At 41.4% G+C, this 15,000-nt stretch overlaps 1 long non-coding RNA gene and 1 pseudogene across 1 annotated transcript; both read right to left on the reverse strand.

The window, feature by feature from the left end:
* Nucleotides 1-2,474: 2,474 nt before the first annotated feature.
* On the reverse strand, nucleotides 2,475-4,831 carry LOC138019705 (uncharacterized). The gene is made up of 2 exons (XR_011126215.1): nucleotides 4,586-4,831; nucleotides 2,475-4,172 (listed from the first exon to the last, which is right to left on the reverse strand). It is a non-coding gene; the product is annotated as an uncharacterized lncRNA (long non-coding RNA).
* A 4,413-nt stretch (nucleotides 4,832-9,244) lies between these two features.
* LOC138021682 (contactin-associated protein-like 2) overlaps nucleotides 9,245-15,000 on the reverse strand; it is a 7,913-nt pseudogene continuing 2,157 nt past the window's right edge.

Below are 15,000 nucleotides of genomic sequence, written 5' to 3' on the forward strand. Positions count from 1 at the left end.
AAACAAAAGATCTCTCATTAGCTTCTTTTGTTCGTCCACCAGCAATTGTACATTACATCATTGTTATCTGTGTCTCTAGAGATTGGTTGCAAACCACCTATAAAAAGAACAAAGCGTCACTGTTCCAAAGGACGTCTATTGTTAGCGCTGTTGTTTTCATAAAAGAAGGAGCATACGCATCTTAATTAATTAGGGACCTGTGCAAAAATCTTGGCGAGATTTCATCTGGTGTTCAAGTTTGGTTAATGAAATCAAAGGAGAAGTCACCACCACGGCGGCAGTGTAACTCTTCCCTTTTTTCTGACACATTTCGTTCACAACAAATGGTGCGAGTTAGTAGATTAGAGACTTGTCAAAACCAGTTGAATTGGAACCATGTCCAGAAACCAAGTAATAACAGTGCTTGCTCTTCCCGTCTTTTAACTGCGTTAACCCAAACGTGAGGAACGCATTAATTGTGTGAGCTTGCCTCGAATACTTCAGTGCCTTCCCTCCAGCGCCTTGACTTGGTTTGAAACTAGAGTAGGCACAACTAGCCAATAAGTAGCCGCAGTCTAATTTTGAAAAGCGCATTGCAAGACGTTTGAATTCTTTATCAATCGCAGATTACTTACCATTTTCGTAAAAGTACGTGATGTAACGGGACAACATTGAGTATTCAGACGTCCCTCTCGCCCCTCCACGCCCATTTTGGACTGGTTTGGGTGAGGAGACCGCTGACACTTCAGACTTATCAGAATCGTGCGCTAAAAAGTTGGAGAAACATATTGTTGATTCCTAAGGTTAGTGTTAATTACCGGCAATTTAGAATTTTTAGATACAAGTTCTATGATTTTGTAAGAAGTCGAAGTTAGTGAGGAGATCATTGTAAAACTAAGGCCCGTTTTAAACGCTGCATTTAACATGTGCAGAATCTAATGCAAACGAGAAAAATCTATTGTTCTCGCTCATTTGCATTAGATTCGGCACATGTAAAATGCGACGTTTAAAACGGGCCTAAACAAAGAAAGTGTTGAAATATATCGTTAGTTAAGGCCACAGGAGACGCTACCATCAAAGGTAGTGACACTGAACCCTTAACCCTTTACTCTTAACTGCAAAACTGTGTTGAAGAATAGTCAGTCTTTTATCCTTTTTAAACAGGGGAATAACTATTGCAGTCGCATTCGACGAGAATGCCTTTTGTTTAGTTGATACAGCTGACTAAAATTAACTGGTTTTTGAAAATTGTACATCGTTTTCCTTACATAAAAAAAAATTGTCTAAAGTGTCCTTTAAGTCTAAGCCTTTGCTACCTATTTCTAACAATGAGGTTAGGGTTGTTTTTAGGTCAGCGTAAATGCAACAGTTTATCGTTTCCTAAGCAGTATTTGAGGGACACTCATTACGGAGCTGCAAAAGGCTATGTTGAACAGGGTGTCCTGGTGAAAGAATTATGTCATGGCACCGGCGACGGATGTGGGAGGCGCGGTGGCCTCATGGTTAGTGCGCTCGACTCCGGATCGAGTGGACCGGGTTCGGAGCCTGGTAGGAGACATTGTGTTGTGTTCTTGGGCAAGACACTTAAGTCTCACGGTGCCTCTCTCCACCCAGGTGTTTAAATGGGTACCGGCGAAATGCTGGGGGTAACCCTACGATGGACTAGCATCCCATCCAGGGAGGAGTATAAATACTCCTAGTCGCTTCATGCTACGGAAACCGGAGATAAGCGCCGGCCTGATGGGCCTTCCTAGGCTCGCAACAGAGACCGGCGACGGATGCTGACTGACTGACTGACTAACTGATGTAAAAACTCTGGTAGCTTGCTTAGTTTGGATGTACATTGCGACATTGAATAGCATTGGTATCAAAGAACATCTCTTTGTTCTTAATTTCTTCAGCTTTAAATTTGTTGTAGGTAACAGTGTCAACAATGAAACTTTTCATTTCATTTGTGTACTATGGGACAAATCCTACGGAGACTGAGTCAACATCAGGACACGGAGTCGACCTTCAGAGAACAGACTATCACCGGGAATTCCCGCATGCCTTGGTCTTTGCGAATATTGTGTGAGTTCTTCCACGTCCCATATTGTTATGAATATTAAAGGTTGTGAGACGGGGCGTACGGTTCATAATCGTCCTTATCTTAGAAGACTAGAGACTGAGTCCAACCATTAGCAGATGTCATTACAAAGGCGGCACTTCCTCCTCATTGTTTAAAAACCCTGAGTGCTGGTCTGACTACAGAAAGTAGTCCAATACTCAACCTACTAAGTCAACTAGGGGGTGGGGGGTCTTTTAACTTCGCGTGAATCAACAACCAAGTCGTTTCAACAAAAGAATTGACCTTTCAAATCCCAAATATGGTAGCTCACCAAACCGCACTGCAAGTTATCATGCGATGCTTGGGCGAAATATCATTTTGATATAGTTTATGTTCTTAAACAAAAACAAAAGCGCTTAGAAGAGATGAAGTACCACATAAAGAGATGTCAGAGGTGGGTCCTGGTTTAATCAAGGAAATGGTGCAATGAGAGAAATTAGGAAACCATATAAGAGGCTTCATAAATTATTGTTGATATTATTTCCTCCTTTCTGATTGGTGTAGCCTCCTCGCATTATAATAGCTTGCGAAAAGAGCAAAATATTGTCTTAGAAATAGTTACATCAATTGCACTGTTATAGGTGTTTTTGATCGGCGGACGGAAAACGCACTGAGGTGCGGAGTTTACTATATTCTTTTAGTCTGTCTGCGTGATACCTACCACGTTTCTATTCCTTAGTGTATTAACTGCTATCGCCTCGAGGATCCACAGCTACTTTGACAATGTTATGACGAAATTCATGATCAATAACAGGACAGACGCATGAAAAACTGACATCAATTTGTTCATAGTTAATCGAGGGACTGGTTACGAAACCTTAGAACCTCCAAAAGCAAGAACAATGTCGTCGCAATCGATGTTGAATTGACCGTGACCCCGCACAACTTTTTGTTTTCGCTTCGCATGGGTTTGTAAATTAGTTGCGCATAATTGTAATCGAAGGATTTGATTGGTTATCTTCTCTAAAAAAAGGTGTGTTTTGTGCAGGGACAAGGCCAAAAATACGGACGAAAAAAAGAAACAAAGGAACTTGTCGAGTTTCATAACCATCTCCATGCATTAACTATGATTTGTTAAACTTATACATAATAGTTTTCCTTAATTATTCTTGTGTTAGTTCAAAACGGAAATTTGCACTTTGTTGCAATCTTTTTCCACTGCAGCTCATCAGACCAACAAGGCAAAATTTCAAACTAACCTGACCGACATTACACACCAGAGCTACTTTTCGGAGCCAAGATAGTTAACCGAAGATCCTAGCTTGTAATGAACTTTAATTATTTACGAGTCGATATCTATTTTGTCACGGCATTACAGAGTCAAATTCCTTTGCATTAGCTTCAATTTCTTAGAGGAAAACGGTGAGACGAGACTTCATGGTTTCTTAGCGATAGCGACTCCCTTTTCAATTTGGTCCACAACAGCTCCAGAAACATCCGTTCCTTTCTTGGCCAGATCTAGGATGTTGTTCCAGCGTTCTGTATCTACACTCCATTCCCCGGTAGATCTATCTTTGTAACCATTGAAGGCGATTCTTACCCCAGCATGATATGGAGGGAGCCACGTCTTATCTTGCCAGCTGAACTGAACCGACGCCCACTGTGTTTGAGCATCGGACCCAGTTCTGGTTGGATTATCGTCGGCGCCATACCAAAGCATCTGAGTCCCGCACGGGATGAACATGTTGATGGTGTCGTCCTCTTTATCAATCACAACTTTCCATTTGTGGTTGTACCTGTCCGTGAAGGTGAACTCGAAGGGCAGTTTGGAATCGTTTTTCCCATACCGAAGGGTATCGAAAGTGCGCGATCCCTCGATGTACAGCAGTTCTCCTCCTTTCTTGCGATAAACACTGTTCACACCTTCGTAGGTGACAAGTGCTGCTGGTTTGATAGCTTTGTTGTCGCAGTAGACCTTCATTGTGCAAGGTGTTTTCCAGCGTTGTCGTGGTGTATGTTCAACTGCGAACACGGTTGGAACTAGAACTATTTATATTTGCCGAGTGAAATATCGATCACGTGAGTCCAAACAATTGGATACGGAAATTTCTTAAGTGAAAACCTCTCAACTTCAAGGACGCGGAATCTGCATACGAAAAAGACGTGAATTGGCTCACGTCTTATCCAAGAAAACAGTCGCTGGGTAAAGCATCTCGTGATATGAGCGTAAATAAGGATTATCGTTATAAACTAGTTTTAGACAAGGTGATCAACTGAGAGTACATGTGAACACAACTTTTCATTCGACTTTCATTTTCAAGTTCAATTCACTTAAATCAACGCAAACTATCCAGTAGCTAGGCTAGGGACTTTAAGATCTACGTCGCCGACCGAGCGACGAAAACGTGAAAAACGTCACTTTAAAGTGTAACTTTGCACAACGCTAAGGCTTTCACGGTAATTTCATCTCGTTCACTTCGTACAATGTGGGCGGAAGTTATCCTAACATTGAATTTATGCGAGCGGTTTCAGAGTAAAAATAAAGAATTGTACACTCACGTTGTCCATGGTGATTTCACATTGTTTTATGTGTTATGCAGAGTACAGCAATAAAAGCGTGCCGCACGTGCAGCACGATTTTTTCCCTCTCTTGACCAATGATATTGATGTTTTGTGGTGTTGACCGTGTTGTCGAAGTCGTAGCCGCAAAATTTATGCAAGCAACGCAAGAGTGCGTTTTACAACTGGCTATTGATTAAAGTAGGGTTTCGAACTTTTTTAAAATTTTAACTTGTGGTGGCTTGAATGTGATGCCTTATCTTTTCCGTCCAGGTAGATTGAACTGAAGTAGTGTTTTTTTCAAACAACTGCTTTCGTGTGTGGGGGATACATTTCGTCATTCGAGAACTGAAACAAGTACCTATTTTATTCCGGACTCTCAAAAGTTTATTTCAAAAACTCATTAATAATCCATGAGCCTTACAGCCTATCAAAACATCGATAAAACGTCACGTGCATGAGCTTTATATCCGATAAAACACTCCTCGTTAGTATTCTTCATATAAATAATTCTAATAAGGCGTAGCTTGTTTTTCTTGTATGCTAATATTCACCTCTCACAATTTGAACCATTGTTTTGAGTCCAGAGGGACACGCTTTTTGTGGAATGTTTTTGAAGCCGTTCAAAAAACTCGCAGCACGTGTTTTATCGGGTCTAAAACCACTCGGCTGCGCCTCGTGGTTTTAGTATAGGTAATCACATAAGGCCGAGTACTATTAAGGATTAATTGCACGAGTGTTTTGGAAATTTTCCAAAATTGCCCGAGTCGCGAAGCGACGAGGGCAATTTGGAAAATTTCCAAAACACAAGTGCAATTAATCCTTAATAGTACGAGGACTCATGCGATTACTTGTTTATCAATAAAGGGCAAGCCCTCTCTTGATTACCAAAAATGCCCTCGATTAAGAAAAATGCCCTCTGTCTCAGCCAATCAGCGCTCAGTAATTTTGATACCTTTATTGATAAAACCCGATAAAACACTCCTGCTCGTTTTTTAAGCATTACTTCTAAGTGTCAATTCTCGGTTTTAGACCACCTAACACTGAAAACGGAGGAACTATACTGTGGAGAAATACTGTTTATCTGCGTGAAAAAATTGAAAAGAACGGGAAGGTCTTCCGGCCGGAAATTCCCAACTTGTGCGATTTCATTTTTGACGAGTTGATCGAGGTCAAAGACGGGTGTCCAAAACAAGCAAAGATATTTTAAAATAATTATCTTCTTACGTTGGAAATATGAGTGTTTTGTTCACGAAACATCTCTTAATAAGTGAGCATTCTTTTTAATTGGTTTATTTGTATCAAGAATATATCCATTGCTATTGGAAGGACAACGAAATATGCTTATATTCAAAGGAATTTAGGCAGTGAAGTGGATTAGTGCTCAAGTGACAGAAAATGAAGTCCTCCTTCAGAGTGTTCTCAGCTCCTTCTAAACCTGTTGTTGTTGTTGTTGTTGCTGAAAAAAAAGAAACTCACTAGAATGGGGTTGTTTCAAATGTCTCTGCAGATTCGGTGAATAAGGTCAAGAGTGCGGTTTGCTTGCAGGGAGATCTGCTTAATGTGTCCAGACCACTGGAGGTGGTCGGTAATGGTTATACCCACGTCGTTGGTTTCGCAACTGTTGTCAGAAGGGACCCGTCTAAGGTGGTATTCTGTCCGCTTTGATGGCAGATTCTTTCGGGAGATGTTCAGAGTCCAAGGGTAAAAAAATTGTATTGTTTTTACGCAAGGAACTCCCAAAACGGATTGCATTATGGGATTGTGCAAGTAGTGAATATAACAACATCCCTTTATTACACCTCAACATTTCTTTTTAACATTAATGGCGTCATAGGTTCAGCCGAGGCCCTTTTTATATTTGCACGTTCGGGTCTTTTATGTTACTATTTCCAAGTATGTATGTGTGTAAGAATTTCGCTTCGAGGGCACTTTAATTAAAGCCGGCACAATGCCCGAGGACAGAAGAACACGGAGTCCCTTTCACAGGTCGACCTCCATGCGTTACCTTCCCAATTATGTTAGCAAACTACATGAGCAGGAGAATAGCTACAAAAGCTAATGACTTCGGCTGAAAATACAAGAATTAAGTTAAATATTTACAAAAGCAATTGAACAATAATGTAGAATAAAGTACAAACCATGATAAAACAATACTAAGAATGTTCCTCTTAAATACATTTAAGACGATACAGCGAGTTCTCAGTACTTCAGGTAAAGAATTCCGTAATTAAAAGAGTTTAGATCATACGTTGTTGTTTTTGGCTTCGAAAGTGACAGGATGTGGCTTCCACGTAAGTTGTAACTTGAAGAGCGGAAAGTAAACGTGTCTCTCATATAACTCGGGTAATTTTGAACAAACAAGCTCTTATATAGTAAAATGACACATTCTGAAGACGCCTATTACTTAACGAAAGTAAGGTTAATCCTGAATTAACTGAATAGAGTGTAATGTGAAGTGCTAGATTTCTATCCCATATGAACCATGTGAGCGTTAGCTCTACTGATGGAAATGGGCCCACACAAGGACAGAGAAAAACTCTGACCTGGGGCCCGTTTCTCGAAAGTCCCGAAACTTTACGGGCCATTTTCGGGTGGCACAATTCCCTCTGTGTCTCAAGAACGGAGAGGATTTGAGTTATCAAACTTCATAGTCAGTTTGCTTTTTGTTACCTTGAAAACATGTTAAAAGATCGGCTTTCCTGAAGGAGCGGTTAGCCAGTTCTCAAATGGCTTTTCGGGCCCGAACATTTTTCGGGACCTTTGAGAAACGGGCCCCAGGGGCCCGTTTCTCGAAAGTCCCGAAACTTTACGGGCCATTTTCGGGTGTCTCAATTCCCCTTTTATCTCAAGAACGGAGAGGATTTAAGTCGTCAAACTTCACAGTCAGTTTGCTTTTTGTTAGCTTGAAAACATGTTAAAAGATCGGCCTTCCAAAATCAGCGGTTGGCAGTTTTATAAATGGCTTTTCGGGCCCGAAAAGGTTTCGGGACTTTCGAGAAACGGGCCCGTGGGTAGGAAATGAACCCACGACCTTCGGGTTAGATCTCCGCCGCTCTACCGACTGAGCTACAAGGTCAGACAGGAGCAGGCCGTGGAAACTGAAGATGTTAAAGTCACGGCAATGAACATGTACAAGTACAAGGAAAGGTTACGTTTATACAAACGTTGGCCGTGTAGCACTTATATTTTAAACTGAATAGAGTGTAATGTGAAGTGCTAGATTTCAATCCCATATGAACCATGTGAGCGTTAGCCCTACTAATGGAAATGGGCCCACACAAGGACAGAGAAAAACTCTGACCAGGGTGGTCCCATCGCTGATAGGCTTAAAAATGGTGGTCCCAACCTGGTCAGAGAGAGAAACTCTGACCAGGGTGGTCCCATCGCTGATAGGCTTAAAAATGGTGGTCCCAACCTGGTCAGAGTTTTTCTCTGTCCTTGTGTGGGCCCATTTCCATTAGTAGGGCTAACGCTCACATGGTTCATATGGGATAGAAATCTAGTATTTCACATTACACTCTATTCAGTTAATTTTGTTTAAAATATAAGTGCTACACAGCCAACGTTTGTATAAACGTAACCTTTCCTTGTAAGGTTAACCCTGTCTAGTAACTGTTATCTTTGAGAATAAACCTAATTATGCGTTTATTTAAAACCTCTAGCTTTTCTGCATTACGTGCGACACAGTGATGCTAGACTGTAGGGCAGTATTGAAATTAAATGCGGTAGAATGAAGGCTCTATACAGATTATGTTAACATAGTGTCACTTGAGATCAATTTCTGTAGCCGTAACGTAACATTGAACTGACTGTTTATCTTCTTACAAATGTTGGATATATAATTATAGAAACAAAGTTTGTTATCAAGGTTCATACCAAATATATCTATAGAAGGCCCAACCTCAAAAGACACGTGATCAGTACTGCCCACACTAGGAGCGTACACACACTCACTAGGAGCTCCTTTGCGCGCATTTTAACCCTTCAGCAGGAGACTCGCATTTGCATCAACTTACATCAATTTGCACCATGTGCATGCTTTGTTTTTGTTATTTTTGTCTTCGTTTGACAATAACTTTATTCTGATTGGCCATTCTAAATGGTGCGTGTAGAGCTGAAGAACTCGTGGCGTTCTAAAAATAGAAAGATACGCGCAAAGGTTGATTCATGGGCCTGTTATGGGAGAGGCAAGCTCCTACTCACGAGCTCCTGCCGCGACTTACTCTTTGGGAATACTGTTTGGGTTCTTTTATGTCCCACAGGGCTATGAACATCGAAGAGTTGCGACACGGGGCCTACGGTTTATAGCCTCTATCTGAGTAGACTTCAGAGTCTAACCATTTGCAGATGTCTTTACAAAGGTTTTACTTTGTCCTCAGTTATTTGAAGACCTCGGCGGTTAGCTTCCTGAGGATGTGACAATAGCGAACAAATACTTTACCTGTTTTCAATCAAGCTTGATTAAACATATTGGTGGCCGTTTTTTGAAGAATCTTAGTTTTCTGATTCCCATTATTTCTGTCTTTTAGCAAGTCGAACACTTAAAGCATGAGTGTCTGCCTAGGAAGACTGAGAGACCACTCCCTATGTTTAAACAGAACCTGAATGCAGTTTACCTTGACAGTATTCGATTAATTCAAGTTCAATTAATGGCCGGTCTGTGAAAGACAATGAAAACGTAATAATATTATCATTTACTTGTATTATAAGTATCAATGAATAAGATTTTAGAAACTTTCTTTTGAAGGAAGAATATATGAAGGTCATATATTGCAACGACAACTATGGAACGATTTTCTTGACGACTTTCCCTTACACGATCTATGATTTTGCATTAAGCACGAGGTGTTTTAAATTTAGATAACACAGTAAACTGATAGGCCAAGGCCAAATGAGAGAGATCGACACTTCTGGGTTATGCGGGGCTGAGGACAAATGCTGCATGTAGCGTCTTTCGTGAAATCAACTTTCTTTTCATTTTTAAGCCTACCAGCACACTTTTACGAGCAGCAATGTTTAGGTAGAGGGAAACTTAAATCATCCCATAACACCTGAGCTTTCCAAGAGTGTGATATCCTTTCTCAATACTATCCCCGGTATCTCCAAATCTTAGCTCCACGACTGGGAGATGCGACTTTTGCTTTAGGAAACCGCTGTCCTCTCTCCACACGTTATCGTTTGTGTCGCAGTTACAGCCGCTGGCAGGCTTTGCGCATTGCTGTGCTACCCCGCATGCGCATTTATAGGAATCCACTGGTCCCGCTCCACCCCAATATTTCATTTTTCCATGATCATGTGACCCCCACCAGCCGTAAGGATCACCATTGGAAAGAAGAACAGAGTGATAGCATTCGTATTTGATAAACTGTTCACAGTGGGAAGATACATTGGTTAGGTTGGACAGCTGTGAAAAACAAGAGGGGCTCACTCCAGAGTACTGAATGGTCTTTCTGTAACTCCCTCGGTCTTCAAGCGCATTAACCAACGTTCTATTTTCACTATCGTGACCAATCACTGTAACGCCGATTCCGTAAATTTTCACTCATGTTGCAAAAGACATCTAAGGGTTCGCAGCCTCCTTCACCATCAGGATCAATGGCATAAGAACCACTAGTGGCCTCAGGGTTGTGAGATTTTATTTCACTGCAGCTTTTACCTAATCGAGTTGATATAATAAAGTAATGCATTTTATTATATATTCAACAGAATATCGCGTTTCTGACTGGTCAAAGACAAAAGCATAACTAGCTTGTGGAGTGCAATTCTGAAGTTGCTATGGAAACACAAACACAGGAATTGATTATATAATAAATAAAAATTGTATGAACTTACTCATGCATCAAGTGATTTAAGATCAATCGTGATGTTTTGAAAGTTTCTCAAATTGCACTCACAAACGGCTCGTGCAATTTTGAGAACGTCCAAACATCACTCGTGCCCATGCATAAATCACGAAATGCAATCGCGTTAGTACGGTTTCCTAAACACACGTTGACAATTAATTCTCGACCTCGAGTTGGATATGAAGCCCGGCGCACACTAGACATAGGCGTTCCTCGGCATTTTCCTTTTGTAAGCGTCGGTGGAGCATTTTCAGGGGAAATACATGCAACGTGGGCGCGTTAGCGACCATAACGAGCACCAAAGGCGCGACATGCTGGGGGGGTCCGGGGGCACGGGAAGATTTAAACATTTAAGCACTCTGAGATGTAATCTGTTGCATTCTGGGCCCGGTTGTTCAAAAGCCGATTAACGCTAATCCCAGATTAAAAATTAACCAAGGAGTTTACTTCTCTACTCCCAAGTGCTGTTCAACGCTGATATTCGGCAAAACTTTACATTAGAAGAAGTCAATCTTGAAAAACAAAAATAAGCAAAGGAAACTTTCACCAAAAAGTTAACACTTGAAACAAAACTTTACGCTAATCCTGGATTAAATTAATCGGCTTTCGAACAACTAGGCCCTGGAGGCTTAAACTTGGCAAATGCCAGGATTCGATATTGAACAAGAAATAATGAAGTATATTTAACAAAATGCAGCCAATTGCGGTTGGGTCAAAGAAGAAAAAACAACTTAAATGACCTGACTAAGGACACATTGGTTGCAAACATATCTGAAATACTGGACCTCAAAGAAATTCTAGCCGGCTAGTCGCTTGTTCGTTTTTTGCGTAAATTTCGCCAATCACGGCGTCCACTGCAATGGGTGTGACTCTGTAAGCATGTATCAGGGCAAGTGTTGCGAGTGGAGCGTAAGTGCGTCTTCACTTTCCCTGCTAGCATATCATGCGGAATGTGGTTTGAAGAGTGCCGTCTAAGGCTGTGAACGGCGGTTGGATCAAAGTGAGTTTCGACCAATGGCAGAGGTCGATCTCTTTTCCCATATTTGTCAGCCCAGCAGACGCAAAAGAAAAGAGACCTCAGTTAGCAGGGAAGTCTTCACTCTGCTCATCGTGCTAAAAGAGCGTTAGAAGGGTGGTAATAAATGTGACCACTTTGGGATAAAGGTCCCCAATTTAGCGTTCTAGATTGTCCGTGAGTGTTACTGGTTTTTCATTAGTTCAATAAAAACACTTTGTTTGTCAGCACAAAATTTCATTTTCAAAGTGTCTTTCTTCTTTGAAAGATGGGTTTTGTAGGCTTCATAACGCTTATCTTGTACTCGGCTGTTGAAAGCGTTCAGCTTTACTGGAACTAGATATTGTCCTAAGAAACTATCCTCTTGTGACAGAAGCCTGTCATTTAGTTCTTGTACGAGGTGATCGACCAAAGAAAAATACACGGCTCTTTCCCAGTACATCTCTGGCGCTTTCTAACATTCCTCTCAACAACTCTACACTAAGTCTACAGTTGGATCACCGCTGAGTCGTGCTTTGCGAATCGTTTACATACAACCGTATAAAACTATATATTATACCGTCCGAACGACTTGAAAGCCCGTATTTAAAGGCCGGTATGCACCTGCTAGAGCTATAAGGCCTGGTTCAGACGTCGTGCTTCTGCCGTGCCGAACTCAAATGAAATTGTCATTTCGATTTAAGCACGGCAGTAGCACGCCGTTTGAAACCATTAAGCGCGGCACGGCTGACTCAGGTTCGGCACCACTACTTAGCACGGCAGGACTTGCCGTGTCGCACGGCAGTAGCACGACTTGGTTTCAAACGGCGTGCTACTGTTGCACCGAACTCAATTCATAAATTAATTTAATGTATTTTGCATTATTTGCATACTATTACGCTGGATGGATGGTTTGTTTTGTCTTTTGAATTTGGCGCGACTGTATTAGGTTCGACGATTGAAACCGCTGCCGTGCCACTGCCAAGCCAAATTCATTTGAGTTCGGCACGGCAGTAGCACAACGTTTGGAACAGGCCTAAGTTTATCGTTGTCAAACATGGCCGTCAAACATGCGTCTTGGTGTAAGATGGTGAGGCGATAGCTTTGCACGCGCATGCCAAAAATTATTTAACATGTTGAAAATTCGGCACCAATGGCACGCGTGTTTAAAAGCGCTGAAAGCGCCACAGCATACTGGGAGAACTTGATTACATGAATAGTCACGAATGAAACTTTGCTCAACTGATAGCTCTGGTGATGTGCGACAGGCTTGAGATGACAGATACCCAACGAGACGGGTAACGCCGAGTAAAAAAACTGATGGGTACAGTTGCCAATGTTTTTAGGTTATGGTATATAACAGTTCGAATACCTTGATGGCTAAGTCAATCAAAACTTTATTGCGCGCAACGAAGGAACGCGATTCCTTATTCTCACTCACGGAAAATTTCACATGTGCCCCTGAAGCTTCAATTCTCGGCCAAATATTCATTTTTCGGACAATCTCTCGGCCACGGAGATTATCAGCCGACATACCAGCCGCCTTAAGCGGTTTATTTACTAAATATACTGGAACTGGTATTGAAATTGAAATGATGCATTTAATCAAGTATATAACGCACCATACCTTTCCGTCCACAATGAAGGCCGACAAACCCTGGATGACATTTACAGCGATATGTGTTCTCTTCAAAGTCAGGAACACAATCGCTTTCATTTTGACAGCTGTGATTGTGACAAGGAGACTGTGGCTGCGAAGTAAATGGAAATTGATTTCAATAAATGGTTTGAAGGGTAGTGAAGAAGTGACCTTTTTCCAACCATTGTTTTTTTATATTTTTACTGGACATTTCCACGTTTCATAAATTATGCTCCAACCTGTTTATTTCGAGAGAAATCTGAAGAAAGATAAAATATTTTATCAGTTTCAGTACTTGGACTCCTCCAATTTGACAACTGTCGGTAGTTATATATGTGGTCTTATCGAACAGCAGAAGATTATTTCCAAGTCAAGAACGTCCCACAGAATTATGTGAGACGGGGCCTACGGTTTATAGTCCTTATCAGAGAAGACTTGAAAGTCTAACCATTTGCTGAAGAAGTAATTACAAAGGCAGCACTTTCTCTTCAGCTATTTTAATATCCTGAGTTTTGATCCGGCCGAGGTTCGAACTCGACCCTAGTCCTGTTCCGGGACTCTCTTTTCCCGCCTGGGTTCCAGGCCCATTTTCAGGGCGGGGTAAGAGGGAGTCCCGGAACAGGACTAACTCGCGACATGTTGCTTCGCAGCCCGATACTCAATCAACTAAGCCACCGGTGCGCAAAAAGGACCTTTTTGGTAGGTGTTTCAGCACATGAACGCGTTAATAAAATAAATGAAAAAACAAAAAAAGTTTGGTCTTGACTGAGAAAGGCTGCGTGAGATTAACTTGAGTTCGAATGATTACCAAACGGTTTCTAGCTCGCGGCCGTTGTACGTCTCCAAAGTAATTAAAATCACGACCTTTAAATCAATCATTGCACGCTGTGTGGCCGATAAAACACATTTTTCCAATAAACGACCTTGTTCTCCCGTTTTTGGGATATTTCAATTAACAGTAAACGCAAGGTCAGATCTAAAGTATGCATGAAAAGTGACCCTTTACAGTTATTTAAATATAAGCAGGTGCCTTCGCCATATTGTATTTCTAAAATTTCAATTACGATACTTACATGAACTAAAATACATAAATGAAGCCTCGTGAGATCTGCATAGCAAAAAAACTGCATGTTGCTCAGTTCCGATGATTTCTCATCGCAGGGTATATTCTATTGTACTTTACATTTAGGCTTAGCATGGAGACTACAACGGTTAAGAGCAGACAGAAACGATAGTACGAAAATTTCCTTCTATGAAATGGCAATTGAATTAACCACCGTAAACGAAGAGCAAAATCGCTCTGACGAAACCTTTGGGCTAACAACATTCGACGAGGCTCGAAGAGCTGATTGGGGCAGAAGCTCACAAATCTTAAATGTTAAGGGGGTTGATGTACCTCTAAGCTCGTTTAAGAAAACGAAAAGTTTCATCCCCCCCTCGACGCATGGTACCATGCCCTGTTTCTTTAGAAACGAGCCCCTTCATAAACAATAATGGCCTTATTCGATATTCTTTTCGAGGGAGAATATATGACATAAAACGAGATGTAAATTACTTACTGGGCTAAAATGATGAAAGGAAGCATTGCTTAGAATCTTTGCCTTTCCGTGAAACATGTCGCGCTGTCTAACAATTCGCGAGGGTATGAGCCCTGCGAGTCTGGGTAAGCTGCAAAGTTGAACGAAAAGCACTTCGGTTCACCGATGCATGTGAATGCACAACTCAATTCATCTTCCGATTTGGAGGTTGCAATTTTCGTGGCCGTTAAGGAATGATAATAATATGGCTGGAAGCTTCCGAAAGCCATAGAGTTGTGCTGTTTCTTGCCAGGATTACTTTGCAGCCAAGCCTTAGCGATTCTTGTCGAGAGAGCAACCAAAAGTAAAGCAAATACCACTGGTTTCATTGCAGTGAGAAGCATCTTGCATTTAAGTGA

This window comes from Montipora capricornis, chromosome 10 (genome assembly GCF_036669925.1).
Source record: "Montipora capricornis isolate CH-2021 chromosome 10, ASM3666992v2, whole genome shotgun sequence".
Classification (NCBI taxonomy): Eukaryota; Metazoa; Cnidaria; class Anthozoa; order Scleractinia; family Acroporidae; genus Montipora; species Montipora capricornis.